Source organism: Agelaius phoeniceus (assembly GCF_051311805.1).
Source record: "Agelaius phoeniceus isolate bAgePho1 chromosome W unlocalized genomic scaffold, bAgePho1.hap1 SUPER_W_unloc_2, whole genome shotgun sequence".
In the NCBI taxonomy this organism is placed as follows: Eukaryota; Metazoa; Chordata; class Aves; order Passeriformes; family Icteridae; genus Agelaius; species Agelaius phoeniceus.
In genome coordinates this window covers 1,633,223-1,648,826 of record NW_027509867.1, presented here as the reverse complement: position 1 = coordinate 1,648,826, position 15,604 = coordinate 1,633,223, and the positions used below count along the sequence as shown (strand labels likewise).

General features: G+C 54.6%; 1 pseudogene; it reads left to right on the top strand.

The window, feature by feature from the left end:
- LOC143692632 (uncharacterized) overlaps positions 1-15,604 on the top strand; it is a 136,395-nt pseudogene that overhangs the window by 61,133 nt on the left and 59,658 nt on the right.

Below are 15,604 nucleotides of genomic sequence, written 5' to 3'. Positions count from 1 at the left end.
AATTATGCATTTCCCTTTAAAAGTAAAATTTACTGAATTATTAAAATTATAATTATTTTTCTTATTTATAAAAGAATTATTCTATATTTGTATTACCAAATTTGAATGTTTACATTAAAAATCCATACCTTTTTAGCAAGCAAACAATTTATTGGTCATTGGTTCTAAGGAACACAATTCCCTTCATTGATTCATTGACCAGTGTGGCTATTGATTTCTCCTTCTTTATGCTAATTAGTCCCATTTTAAATCCTTTTGTCATCTTTTTTATCATTTCCACAGACAGGATAAAAGGGACCACTTTGGGGTCAAGGGAGACATTTCTGAAGCACATTTGGGGCAGTTCTGGGTCTGGGGAGGGAATTCAGAGAAAGCTTGAGGGTCTGGAGGACCCTTGGGGGAGCCGGGTGGGCACTTGGAGGGGCACTCAGGGATTCCGAGGGACAGTTCGGGATCCGGGGCAGCACTTGGGGGGCTCTGATGGGGCTCTCTGGGGCGCGGGGGGTGATGGGAGTTGTAGGCGCGGGTCTGATACGGTTTAACAAGGCCGGGGAGCATCACGGGAGTTCGAGGCGCAGCTGCAGGGGCTCTCGGTGGAAGCGCGGGGCATGACGGGAGATGAAGTCCCGGCTTGAAGAGCGCTGGAAATGCGCCGCGGAGGTTGATGGGAGCTGTAGTCCCGGAAGTGGCTCCAACGCATTGTTTAGAGGTCTGGGAAGGCTCTTCGGGGACACTTCTGCGTCCGAGCTGCAACTACAGATCTTCGTGGTAACGTAAACGGTTCGAGAGAAATTTCGGGGAGTTCTAACCGGGCTCTTTAGGGCGCGGGGGACATCAGGAGTTTTAGGCGCGGGACTATTCTGAGGGATCTCTGGGGCCGCGGGGGAGGAGAGGAGATGAATTCCCAGAAGTGGCTGTACCGGGCATCTGTGGGGTTGGGAGCACTCAGGGGGTCCGGGGACGCTTCTGGGGGGTCCTGAATGGGCGCTGAGGGGGCACTGAGGGATCCTGGAGGGTCTGGGGGACACTTAAGGGACAAAGACGGGGCGGATCCCGGGGGTTCTGTGGGGCGCGGGGCATGACGGGCGTTGTAGTCCCGGCTCCAATGGGGCTCAATCGGCCCGCGGGGCATGACGGGAGTGTAGGCAAAAAAGAAAGATGGCGCCCAGCCGAGGACCGCCTTCGAGGCCCCTTTCCAGGCGCTGATTGGCTGTGGGTGGTGATGGGCGGAAGCCTCGGCAAATGGGATGCGGTGGAGGCGGGAACAGCCCATTCAACCTCTCCAGTCCCTCCCAGTACAGCGCAGTTCATCCCAAGTACAGCTCATTTCATCCCCAGTACTACCCCAGTACAACCCCAGTGCCCCTGCAATCCCGCCCAGGACAGCCCAGTTCATCCCCAGTTCCTCCCCAGTCCCTCCCAGTACAGCCCAGTCCCTCCCAATACACCTGAGTTTACATTCCCAGACCCTTGCAGTTCCCACCCAATGTCATCCACAGGATGCCCCAGTGTCTCCCAGTCTTCCCCCCAATGTTCCCAGTGTCCCCAGTATATCCCAGTGTGTCCCACAGCGCTCCCAGTGTTCCCCAGTATTTCCCAGTCCTCCCCAGTGTCACTCCCAGGATGTTCCAGTGTCTCCCACAGCGCTCCCCAGTGTTCCCCTTGCAGTGGCCCAGTGCAGCTTGGGCTGATGATCCACCCTCACAGCCGGCCCAGGGCAGCTCTGCAGTGGCTTTGGTGGCACCTGGGGCTGGCACACACCTGAGCAGTGTGTCTGTTTGCAGTGGGGAAACTCAGGAGTTTGAGATTGCTGCAAAAAGCACAAAAAGGGAAAACCCCTCTTAGGCTGGGTGCAGCCAGCTCTCCAAGCACAGCAGCTCCCAGGGCAGTGAGGACAGACAGGATGGGGCTGGGCAATGTGGAGCAAGGTTGTCCACGCTGGGTCAGAGCTCCAGGCACAGCTTCTGTGAGCAGGTCAGGGCTGCTGAGGAGAGACCCTGGGTCAATATCAATCACAGAATGCTGCAATCACCTCTGCTCTAAAGAGAAATAAAGGACACCCTTTAAAATAGGAATGTGTATTTCTTACAAGTTCTTTGAAATCTTTTTCCATAACTGGACTAGGAAAACTTTAATGACCCTCTCGGGGCTTTGGTGTTGTTTACATCAGACTCAGTGCCTGAGAGTGTCTTGAAAAAACTTGTCGAAAACTCCAAGTCAGTTTCAAACTCCATTTTTCTTGAAGTTTTAATGGATCCCACTGAGGGACACAACTGGGAAAATGTCCCCAGGTTCCAGGTAGAGCAGAACACGGGAGGCAGTGATGACCGCTGAGGACAAGCAAGGCAAAGGTGTCTCTGATAGTGGAGTCCTGGAAAATGTTAAAAATAGTCTTTGAAAATATTGGGCTTTGTGTTTTCTCGGATCACTGCACCTGTGTAGGCAGTATGATAAAAGATATAATTGTTAGATGTGGTGATTGTTTAGTAATTAAATATAATTATTATATAACCATAAGACGAATTGTGAGAAACTATGTTGGAAATTTAAAGGGGGCTATGTTTAGCTGAAATCTGTGTATACAATAGAACAATATAAGTTTAATAATTAACATGAAAGTTATGTAATGATAGAGTATAAAACACGTTCACCCTGAATGTATGCTCGGAATCAGATTTGGGTGGAAACTACCCCGATTCCCAGAGCTCTTAAATAAAAAGCACCGCATATAATTGCTGATGTGATTATGTGTTTGTGAACGCTAACATCTCTGGTGCTGAGCAAACCTGTGTGTGTTTCAGGAATGCAAAGGGCCAAGGCCTGAGCCCCAGCCCCTGGCCAGGCAGATCCTGTCCCTCCCTCCTTGCTCAGGGCTCTTCCCGGGATGGGCACTGGCATGTGGGGATGGGCAATGCCAAGGGCAGGAGCATGGGGCAGCCCCTGCCAGGCTGCTGAGCAGGGACAAGGAGGCAATGAGGCCCCAGGCCTGCAAGGGTCACTTGTCCCCTCGTGGCCTCAGGCCCAGGGCCAGCAGCCATGGCCAAAGTGCTGCCCAAGTTGGCTCTGTCAGGGCTGTCTTGCAGCTGCTGCCCATCCCTGTGCCCTGTGCAGCCCAGGCTGTGCTACGGTGTCCCTGCCCTGCGCCTCTGTCCCTGCAGGCTGTCGGCCCTGAGCAATGAGGGAGGGACAGGATCTGCCTGGCCAGGGGCTGGGGCTCAGGCCTTGATCCTTTGCATTCCTGAACCACATCCAGGTTTGCTCAGCACCAGAGACACCTTTGCCTTGCTTGTCCCCACCGGTCATCACTGCCTCCCGTGTTCTGCTCTACCTGGAACCTGGGGACATTTTCCCAGTCGAGTCCCTCTGTGGGACCCATTAAAACTTCAAGAAAATTTGGAGTCTAAATTTAAATTTGAGTTCTTGAGAAGTTTTTTCAAGACACTCTCAAGGACTGAGTCTGATGTAAACAACACCAAAGCCCCGAGAGGGTCATTAAAGTTTTCCTAGTCCAGTTATGGAAAAAGATTTCAAAGAACTTGTAAGAAATACACATTCCTATTTTAAAGGGTGTCCTTTATTTCTCTTTAGAGCAGAGGTGATTGCAGCATTCTGTGATTGATATTGACCCAGGGTCTCTCCTCAGCAGCCCTGACCTGCTCACAGAAGCTGTGCCTGGAGCTCTGACCCAGCGTGGACAACCTTGCTCCACATTGCCCAGCCCCATCCTGTCTGTCCTCACTGCCCTGGGAGCTGCTGTGCTTGGAGAGCTGGCTGCACCCAGCCTAAGAGGGGTTTTCCCTTTTTGTGCTTTTTGCAGCAATCTCAAACTCCTGAGTTTCCCCACTGCAAACAGACACACTGCTCAGGTGTGTGCCAGCCCCAGGTGCCACCAAAGCCACTGCAGAGCTGCCCTGGGCCGGCTGTGAGGGTGGATCATCAGCCCAAGCTGCACTGGGCCACTGCAAGGGGCTGTGGCCATGGGCACTGCACTGACCCCACTGCTGGGTTTGGCTGCCACGGGCACCGTGAGAAATTAAACTGTCCTTGGAAACACTGGGGGGGACTGGGACATACTGGGGAACACTGGGAACGCTGTGGGAGACACTGGGACATCCTGGGAGTGACACTGGGGAGGACTGGGACATACTGGGGAACACTGGGAATGCTGTGGGAGACAATGGGACATACTGGGAGTGACACTGGGGAGGACTGGGACATATTGGGGACACTGGGGACACAGGGGGGAAGACTGGGAGACACTGGGGCATCCTGTGGATGACATTGAGTAGGAACTGGAAGGGACTGGGAATGTACACTCAGGTGTATTGGGAGGGACTGGAGAGGAACTGGGGTTTTACTGGGCTGTCCTGGGAGGGATTGGAAGGGCACTGGGGTTGTACTGGGGTAGTACTGGGGATGAACTAGGCTGTACTTGCGATCAACTGCGCTGTACTGGGAGGCACTGGAGAGGTTGAATGGGCTGTTCCCGCCTCCACCGCATCCCATTTGCCGAGGCTTCCGCCCATCACCACCCACAGCCAATCAGCGCCTGGAAAGGGGCCTCGAAGGCGGTCCTCGGCTGGGCGCCATCTTTCCTTTTTGCCTACACTCCCGTCATGCCCCGCGGGCCGATTGAGCCCCATTGGAGCCGGGACTACAACGCCCGTCATGCCCCGCGCCCCACAGAACCCCGGGATCTGCCGCCCCTCTGTCCCTTAAGTGTCCCTCAGACCCTCCAGGATCCCTCAGTGCACCCTCAGCGCCCACTGGGGACCCCCCAGAAGCGTCCCCGGACCCCCTGAGTGCTCCCAACCCCACAGATGCCCGGTACAGCCACTTCTGGGAATTCATCTCCTCTCATCCCCCGCGGCCCCAGAGCCCCTCAGAACAGTCCCGCGCCGAAAACTCCTGCTGTACCCCGCACCCTAAAGAGCCCGGTTAGAGCTCCCCGAGATCCCCGCAAGTTCTCTCGAACCGTTTACGTTACCACGAGGATCTCAAGTCGCGGCTCGGACGCAAAAGTGTCCCCGAAGAGCCATCCCAGACCCCTAAACAAAGCGTTTGAGCCACTTCCGGGACTACGGCTCCCATCATGCTCCGCGGCGCACGTCCAGACCTGTTCCAGCCGGGACTTTATCTCCCATCATGCCCCGCGCTTCCACCGAGAGCCATTGCAGCTGCGCTTGGAACTCCCGTGATGCTCCCCGGCCCTGTTAAACTGTATTAGACCCGCGCCTACAGCTCCCATCACCCCCCACGCCCCGCAGAGCCCCGTCAGAGCCCCCCAAGTGCTGCCCCGGACCCCGCAGGGCCTCAAATTCCCCTCCCTGACCTTCAAGGGCTCCCCTGGACCCCCAAGTGCTGCCCCGGACCCCGAATTGTCCCTCGGAATCCCTGAGTGCCCCTCCAAGTGCCCACCCAGCTCCCCTAAGTGTCCTCCAGACCCTCAAGTTCTCTCTGAATTCCCTCCCCAGACCCAGAACTGCCCCAAATGTCCCCCAGAAATGTCTCCCTGGACCCACAAGTGGCCCCTTTTATCCTGTCTGTGAAAATGATAAAGATGACAGAAGGATTGAAAATAGGACTAATTAGCATAAAGAAGGGGAAATCAATAGCCACATTGGTCAATAAATCAATGAAGGGAATAGTGTTACTTAGAACCAATGACCAATAAATTGTTTGCTTGCTAAAAAGGTATGGATTTTTTAATATAAATATTCAAATTTGGTAATACAAATACAGAATAATTATTTTATAAATTAGAAAAATAAAAATAATTTCAATAATTCAGTAAATTTTATTTTTAAGAGGAAATGCATGATTATTTTTATGTTTTGGGATGTCAGTCTGTAAAAGACGGTCCAAAGATCCCTCATCTGCCTCAAAACCGCTGTCAAGGACAGAGATTGAAACCCTCCCCAAGGACTGAGACTGAGACCCTTCAAATTCTAACCCAGGGGTGCTGACCTGACTGGAGCGGGATGTCTGCCATGGGAAGCTGATGTCTCCCATAGGAACCAGTCCTGAAACAATGGGCCCCGCTCACTGCTGGCACCGGTTTGTGCTGTTCAGAACTGGGCTGTCTGTACCTGTTCTCAATGGGTTTATTCTCCACTCTTCCCTCCATGTGCCGTCCTGCTCCCCTCCCGGTGGTAGATTATAAAAGAGCCCTGAGTTAACCAAAGACTTTGAGACTCTCCCCGATGTGACAAGACAGATCTATTGGCCGGACCACAAGGATTTCATCTCTCTCGGCAGCTATTCCCCCCCTCCTTTTCTCTGTCTCTCTATCCTTTATCTGCTTTCTAATCCTTGTGTTGCATCTGCTGTGGGCATCAATGAAAGGTGCATTTGTTTTGGTTAATACTGAAGGTCCCCTGCTGTGTGTCTTTGCGCTCTGAGATCAGTAAAATGAACCATCGTGACCCCCCTTGTGCCAGGGGGTGGTGGCACGGCCTGATGGGGTTGCTGCCCACAGCATGTGAGCGTGATCTCCTTGGTGGCGACTACACTGGCTCATCTGCTCTTGCTTCCTGGTCTGCCTATCCCAGAATTACCTATGCCACCTGCTTTTCTTATATTGTGGTTCTCTGTGGTTCCTTCAATAGTCAGCCCTTCTTAAGTTCACTCTTGGAATAGGGGATCATCACCTCCCCATCATATCGAGTGCATTGGAATGCACTTGAATGCATTTTGCCTGCATTCAAAATATGGTCCCTGTTTTTGATTTAATGTGAAATCTCAGTTTGTATTTTCTACCTCTGTCGAGGCCTGGATTGAAGGTGCTTGAGATGATATTTTGCGTTTAGATTCAGGTTGTTTTTGTTTCTTATCAGTGACACAGCCTGACAACCATGAGTTCTGCATCCTTTCATCTAAGGCACAAAATGGCTCAGTGTCTCTTGTTACAAGGCCTGGATGGTACCAAGGAGACCATGGTGATACTGGGGGTCCAAGGAGACCGTGGTGACACCATGGAAACTCATGGAACCATGGGCATTGTGACCCAGCAGGGCTTCATGGAACCAAGGAGTCAATTGGGACTCTACAAAACCTCATGGAATCAAGGTCCCATTGTGACACTGAAGAACTTCAGGGACCCAAGAGTCTCTTGTGACACAGGGGGTACTCATGAAACCATGGAGACCATTTTGAACCTTCAAGGCCTGATGGAACCAAAGGGTCATTCTGGCACTTCTGAGCCTTGGAACCAAAGGGACCACAGTGACACATTGGGGCTCTGTGGAACCAAGGGGCCTTGGTGACATTGTGGAGTGTCATTGAACCAACTGTCCATGGTGACACTGCAGGGCCTGATGGAATCATGGGCACCATTGTGACACTGCAGGGCGTCATGGAAGCAAGGGGCCATTGTCACACGATGGGGCCTCTTGGGATCCAAGGGCAGTTGTGATACCATGGAAATTATGGCAACTGGGACACCATGAAACCAAGGAGACCATTGTGACCCTACAGGACACCATGGAACTAAGGATTCATGGAACAGTGCAGGACACATGGAACCGAGGGGCCATAGGGAAGCTGTGGAACCAAAAGAGCCCATTGTGACACTGTGGGCCCCCATGGATCCAAAGGTCCATTTTGACATTGCAGGGGCTCATGGAATTAGATGAGATTTATAGTCCTTGCATTCAAAAGGTGGACCCACATCTGGAGAGCAGGACCTCACCATCTGGGAAACTTCTTCCTTCTTTTGGAAACCGAACCACCACCATCTGGGGATACTCCTCTCTGGGATACATCCTGAGAAAAACTAAATCACAATAGTGTATAGAATTGTGAGGTAAAAATTGGGAATATAAACTGCTGCTGAGTAAAAATTGGGACTAGACACTGCTGAGAAAGCTGATAAGTACCCCTATAAATACCTGTAAGCCTCAACTATTGGTGTGCATTTGGAGGGAAAACTTCCCCCACTGTACCCAGCGCTGTATTCCTCATGTTTTACCATATTAATTAATAAATTGATTGTTGCTTGAATATTGGGCTAGTCAAGTTTCTCATTTATAACACAGTGCTCAGTGGGTGCTCGAGGGGTCTCTGTACCTCATGCCCTGGGAATGCTTGGGAGGGGCTCGGGGAGGTTGTCCCTGTCCCTGTCACCCCAGGCCATTCCCCAGGGGTGTCCCTGTCCCTGTCACCCCAGGCCATTCCCCAGGGGTTTCCATCATTCTCACCCCAGGGAATGCCTGGGGGGTCTCCCTCCCTCTCTCCCCTGTGCCAGGGGGTGCTCGGGGCAGTCTCTGTCCCTCTCAGCCCAGGGGATGCTCGGGGCTCTCTGTCCCCTGGCCCTGGGGGATGCTCGGGGGGTCTCCATCCCTCTGGCCTCAGGCAATGCCTGTGCAGGGCTGGGCACCAGGGGCTCTGTGTCCCTCTCACCGCTGAGGCTGCTCGGGGCTGGGGGGGCTCTGCCACCTTCTCACCCCTGGCGAGGCCGGGGGGGTCTCTGTCCCTCTCAGCCCTGCTGGGACCCCACCCAAACATCATCGGGGTCACAGGGACAGAGACACCCCCAAAGCCCCAGAAGGGCTGAACCTGGGATTTGGTTTGGGGCTGAGGATTTAGGAAGGGGCTGGAATTGGGGCTGGGCTTGGAGTTGGGGCTGAGATTTGGATTAGAGCTGGGATTGGGGTTAAGGCTAGACATGGGATTGGCTTTAGGGCTGGGGTTGGGATTGGGTCTGGGGCTAGATGAGTCTGGGACTGGGATGAGATGAAATACAGAACTGTGAGTGTGTCTAAACGTGGAGTGAGATTGAGACCAGGATCAGGGTCAGGTTTGGGACTGAGCTCACCCAGAGCAGGACAGGGGGGATGTCACTGTGGGAAGGTTTGGGGAAAATCATGGATTGGGGAAAAACAAGGTGTGAATGTCTTGGGTTGGGGATTCCTCTTGCCCAAGTCCATCTCTAGAAGTCACCTGATGTCCATAAAAACCTTCAAAAATCAAGAGTGAATAAAAAAAAAGCCACCAGGAGTGTCCCATTTCCAGTCTCATCCCTCTGGGGTTCTGGTGGTCCCCTGTCTCTGGGCTGTTGGGGATCCCATGGGTCCTTGGGATCCCCCCTCTCCAGGGTCCTGCTAAGGGATGCAGGCGGATTTTGGGGTCCCAAGGTCCCTCTCTCCAGCCTCCCCTCAATCCAGCCACTTGGATTCCCCCCTCTTCCCACCACCCTGTCCTGCTTTAGCGCAATTTTGGGAGAAAACTCCTGAAAGGGGTTTCCACTAGAATGCAGATTCAGCAGCCCCACCCTCAGCCAGTTCGGGAAAATATTTCCTTGGACAAAAGTGAAAAAACCACTTTATTTAACAGGCAAAGCATTCACCAGCACAAAAATTGAACAATATTAAGCAATAAAACTTCCTGCTGCTGGAAAATAGGTGACAAACTCCAAAAATCCTTCCTTGGGCTGGGGCTTGGCTCACTCAGTGTCTTATCAGTCTCTTATCAGTCTCTTATCAGTCTCTTATCAGTCTATTATCAGTCTCTTATCAGTCTCTTATCAGTCCCTCCTGTATTGGAAATGCCTCCACCCAGGCTCAGCCAGGTGGGCCACAGGTGGGAGCTGCCGGTGGTGTTCTGGTTGTTCAGTCCAGAGCAGGTTTAAACAGCTCCAAAGAAAAAGAAAAACCACAGTCCAGGGAACTTCTCTGCCTCAGAAAGCTAATAACTAACTAAAAGCAAAGGAGAGCTCTGTCCTGCTCTCTCCAGGAGCCAGAATGTGGAGCAGTGAGTGCAGTGTCTGAAAACAAACTGCAGCTTCTTCCTCCTCCCCTTGGCTCTCAGAACCAGCCTTAAAGGTGCAGAACTCATTTCTGGGCTAAACAGACCGATGGGGCACAAGCATCATGAAGTCACCCCAGGACGCGCCCCTGTCAGGGTCAGGGGGTCCCGTCCCCGCCTCATCTCCGGGCTGCCGGGGGTGCCCCAGCTCCGGTATCGCCCCTTCCCCTCTCCCCGCCCCGGGGGTCCCCCGTTCCACAGCCCCGGCTCTCACGGGGATCCCCAAAACCAATGTCCCGCCCCGTCGGTACCGGGCCATCCCCACGTGGACCCCCGGGACCCTCCCGAGGGGCGATGGCGGCTCCTCTGCCCCCGAAAAAGCTCCTCTTAGGGAGCCCGGAGATATCCGGGGCTCGAGTCCGGGATCTGCCGGCTCCGAACACGCTCCAAAAAAATCCTCCCGGACACCCCTGGCTGGAGCCGGGGCGAGCTCGGCCTCGCCCTCACCTGCGGCTCGGGCTGGGGGCGATGCTCCCGGGGCAGGGGCTGCTGCAGGCTCAGCGTGCGGGCGCTGCGAGCGCCGGGATTCTCCCGCTCCCGCTCCTGCTCCTCCTCTCCCTCCTCTTCCTCCCGCATTTCCTCCGCTGCCAGCCCGGACCCCCCTTTCCCACCCCTCTGCCCCGCGGCCCCGCAGCCCCGGCTGCTGGGTGGGGGAGCCCCCGATCGGCCCCAGGGCTGGGCAGGGGGCTCGGGGACCCCCCCGGGGCGGATCCGTGCCCCCGGCCCGAGCCCCAAACTCCGCTCCGGGGCCGCTGGGCTCTGCGGGTCCGCCTGGCAACCGGTGAGTCATCGGCGAGAAAAGCTCTGGTTGGCTGGAAATTGTACAGCGCCTCCTCTGATTGGCTGGAATTGTGAAAGGCGCTGCGCCCTGCGGTGTCCCCGGGAGCTGCGGAGTCCGGGCCGGAGCCTTTTCCTCTTTCTTTCTCCCCCTCTGAGAACTCTTTCCTATTTCTTTCTCTCTCTGAGATCTCTTCCCTATTTCTTTCTCTTCCTCTCTCCTCCCCATTTCTTGTTCAGTTCAATCCAAGTTCGAGCAGATCCACAGGTTGCGTTCCCACGCTCTCATTCGCACCTTCCCTGCGGCAGAGGCGTCTCTCCCTCGCGAAATCGTAACCCATGGGCAGGGTCCTTTCCCAGCCCAATCCTTCCAAGATTTTGTCGGGGACTCGCTTCCATTTCCTCCCTCCCTCTGCTTCCAGCGGGGAAGGTGCTGGGAAATGTCCAGCAAAGCCACCTTTGCTGTGTGCTCTGGGAGCCCACAGAGCTGCTGGACCTTGTCCCCTGGCCCTGCACAGCTCCTTGGGAGGCACGGCAGGAGCAGCACCCTGGGAACCTCGGGAATGCCCCTCTGGGATCCATGGCACACACTGCCAGGGGCTGGAATTCCAGTTCCCAGCCAGGAAAAGATGCTCCTGCCCTGGAAGGAAAAGCTCTTAAGAAGGAGCCAAAAGCCAAGTGGAGCAAGATCTTACAGTGACATTTCACTGCCGGACTTCATAACTTCACCCATGGTTGTTGTAGCTCCTGGATGGGGAATTAAATCAGGGCAGGGTCTTTTTGTGGGAGCTGCCCTGGGTCAAGAGAGACACTGAGAGAGAAACAGAGCAGGCAAAGAGAGGCAGGAGAGAAAGGAGGACACAAACACAATCAGCTGAGAAGGTGGCACTCTGAAAACAGACCAGAACTGACTGAAAGGAATATGAGAGAAAGAAATAATTTTGCATATTTATTTCCTATCAAAGTACAATTTCTTCCCCTTCTCACAAACCTTTTGCCATTGTCATTCAGCGGGGCTGTCAGAAAGTTTTTCATTCTGGGTGGATATTCCAGGCTGCAGCCACAAGCAAACAGGGAATGGGGATTTTCCTGCTCCTGGGGAGTTTGACATCCTCAGCTGAGGAGATGAGGAGGCACCACAAGAAAAGGGCAGCCAGGCTTCATCCTCCCACAGGAAAGAGAGGGGGGAAATCTCTCATCCTGTCTGCAGCTGCTCCCACAGGGATGTGAGGGCTGATCCCAGAGCCCCAAGGGTCACAGTCAGGGCTGCCCTCAGGGAATGCTCACCTGGTATTGAGGGGCAGCGTGGGAGCGCCTGGATCTTGGGGCACCCAGCTGCCCCCCATGTTTGGAGGTGCCTGGGGAGGGCTGGGACAATGCCAGGGACATCCTGCAGTGACATCCCCCCTGTCCTGCTCTGGGTGAGCTCAGTCCCAAACCTGACCCTGACCCTGGTCTCAATCTCACTCCATGTTCAGACACACTCACAGTTCTGTATTTAATCTCATCCTAGTCCCAGACTCATCTAGCCCCAGACCCAATCCCAAGCCCAGCCCTAAAGCCAATCCCATGTCTAGCCTTAACCCCAATCCCAGCTCTAATCCAAATCTCAGCCCCAACTCCAAGCCCAGCCCCAATTCCAGGCCCTTCCTAAATCCTCAGCCCCAAACCAAATCCCAGGTTCAGCCCTTCTGGGGGTTTGGTGGTGTCTCTGTCCCTGTGACCCCGATGATGTTTGGGTGGGGTCCCAGCAGGGCTGAGAGGGACAGAGACTCCCCCGGCCTCGCCAGGGGTGAGAAGGTGGCAGAGCCCCCCCAGCCCCGAGCAGCCTCAGCGGTGAGAGGGACACAGAGCCCCTGGTGCCCAGCCCTGCACAGGCATTGCCTGAGGCCAGAGGGATGGAGACCCCCCGAGCATCCCCCAGGGCCAGGGGACAGAGAGCCCCGAGCATGCCCTGGGCTGAGAGGGACAGAGACTGCCCCGAGCACCCCCTGGCACAGGGGAGAGAGGGAGGGAGACCCCCCAGGCATTCCCTGGGTGAGAATGATGGAGACCCCTGGGGAATGGCCTGGGGTGACAGGGACAGGGACACCCCTGGGGAATGGCCTGGGATGACAGGGACAGGGACACCCCTGGGGAATGGCCTGGGGTGACAGGGACAGGGACACCCCTGGGGAATGGCCTGGGGTGACAGGGACAGGGACACCCCTGGGGAATGGCCTGGGGTTACAGGGACAGGGACACCCCTGGGGAATGGCCTGGGGTGACAGGGACAGGGACGCCCCTGGGGAATGGCCTGGGGTGACAGGGACAGGGACACCCCTGGGGAATGGCCTGGGGTAACAGGGACAGGGACACCCCTGGGGAATGGCCTGGGGTGACAGGGACAGGGACACCCCTGGGGAATGGCCTGGGGTGACAGGGACAGGGACAACCCCCCAAACCCCTCCCAAGCATCCCCCAGGGCAAGGGGAACAGAGACCTCTTGAGCATCCTCTGGGCACTGGACAAAGTAAAGTTGTTTCTTGACAAAAATCAAACTTAACCCTACAGAAAATGCCTTGAATTTGCTCTTCCCACAAGTCACTTGTGGTGAAAATGCAAACAAATCCCAAAATTTAATAAACTGACAATAGAAGCAATTTTGTGGCAATTCCAAAATCCATTGGTCCTGCACAGCTCCAGCTCAGCTGCTGGCAGGTTCCAATATAAGAAAAGTGGAAATTCGGCCCAATACATTGCGATACCTCTTTTATGAAAAGATTATTAAAAGGAAGGGAAAGCTCTGTGTGGATGTCACAAAGGTGACAGGGACAAAAGAAAAATTATTCTTAGATTTGGCAAATCCCCCGGCCTGTGAAAGAGAAAAGGGGGGACAGCAAGGGAGTGACAGGGACAGAGACCTCCCCTGGGGCAGGGCAAGTGTGACATTGTCCCCTGTGTGTGTGGCCTTCCCAGGGTGGGGGTTTCACACCTGAGCCAGTTTGGGTAAGGGGGGTGGTGTTCACCCCCTGAGCAGGGATTCCCCCACTGTTTCAGGCTGCAATGTAAGATGGAACCAAATGCATGTTTGCAATCCCCATCTTCATCAACTGCTAGAAACAGGTGGAGCAGTGTTCTTGATCTCTTCCATGACTCAGCCCTGATAACGCCCTCCAGGGGAGATATCTTCTGGGAATGGGCCATTGAGTGTCACTGCAGGACTGATCAAATTCCATCCTCCCATTGTGGGATGCTCCGCCCAGGGGAGGATCCAAGCATTCCTACCTGGACATAAGCTGAGCCTTGCAACACCAGGAGCAGCTTGCCTACTGGATTCCCAGAGGACAAGAGCTCCAGAACCACCCCTGGACCTCCAGAGGAAGACCAGACCCTTCTACAGGATCACTGCTCTGACAGAATCACGTTCATCACTCCCAGAGGACTGCAGCCACCATTTAATGGGACTGCTGCCACCACCCTGAGCAGCAACAGGGTGTCAGGTTATATCCTGACTCTGTCAGTTTAAGGCAGTGTTTCTGTATCATTGCCTTGATCTTCATTTTCTTATTAAATTGTAATTCTGGTTTAGACTCTCCCCCAGGTTTCCCTTTAATCCTGTAAAAAGACAATGTGTGCACCCTTTGTTTGGTTCCCAGAACTGGATTTCCCATTCCCAAACCTTGACTCAATGGAGGAGGAGGCTGTGAGGAAGAAGAAGGAGCCCTGGGATACCCAGGCAGGTGAGGAGGAAGTCAGTGCCCCTTTCCCCCTCTCTCCTGCTCCATCTCCCAGTCCAGCACAGCCCCCGGCTGCAGGACAACCCTGCTGCCAACCCCGTCCTGCTGGGGATGCACTGGGGGGATCTCCTTCCCCTTCCCTCTGGCACGGAGGCAAATCCCATCCTCTCCTTGTCCTTCCTCCCCCAGGGAAGAAGCTGAGGGTGAAGACCAGGGAGGGCAAATCCCTGTGGCAGAACCTCATGGAAGAGGCCGTTTTGAGTGGCTCCGCAGTGCAGAATTCCAACGTGCAGGACAAGTCCCAGAGATCCACAGGGGAAGGGGCTCAAAACCCAGCCAAGGGTGCTCTGAGGAGGAAAGACCCACCCTGAGCCAGGAAGGTGGACAGAGCTTCAGCCAGAGCTCAGAGCTGGTGGTCCATGAGCAGCTTCATGATGGGGAGAAGCCCCACAAATGCTTGGAGTGTGGGAAGAGCTTCAGGCAGAGCAGCACCCTGATCAGCCACCAGATGATCCACACTGGGGAATGGCCCTACGAGTGTGGGGAGTGTGGGAAGGGCTTCAGCTGCAGCTCTGCCCTCATCATCCACAAACGCATCCACACTGGGGAGAGGCCCTACGAGTGTCCCCAGTGTGGGAAGAGGTTTCAGACCAGCTCCAGTCTCCACCTGCATGAGCGAATTCACTCAGAGGAGAGGCCCTTCCGCTGCCCTGACTGTGGGAAGGGCTTCAAGCAGAAATCCCACCTCATCAGGCACCGGCGCATCCACACTGGGGAGAGGCCCTACGAGTGTCCCAATTGTCAGGAGAGGTTTCACACCAACTTCCATCTCCTCCAACACCAGCAGATTCACACCAAGGAGAGGCCCTTCCTTTGCCCTGACTGCGGGAAGGGCTTCAAGCACAACTCCACCCTCCTCAACCACCGGCGCATCCACACTGGGGAGAGGCCCTACGAGTGTCCCCAGTGTGGGAAGAGCTTCACCAGCAGCTTTCATTTGGCAAAACACCAACGGAGGCACCAGTAAGGAAAGGCCTGCAAATGCCTTGATTGCAGGAACAGCTTCATGCACCACTCCAGCTTCATTCCCCATGGGAGAACCCACATTGGGAAGAGCCCTGGTGATCCATGTTCCCTGTGATCCATGCTAGGAAGTCAGCTGCACCTTTTCCTGCCCCTGCCAATGACATGATGTGGGATGGAGGAACGTGAGTGTCTGGCCATGGCCCTGTCATTACATTCACTCCCACCTCAGGTCATTGCCAGGAGCTGTTGCTGTTCCAATAAATGTTCTTGTCCTAGCC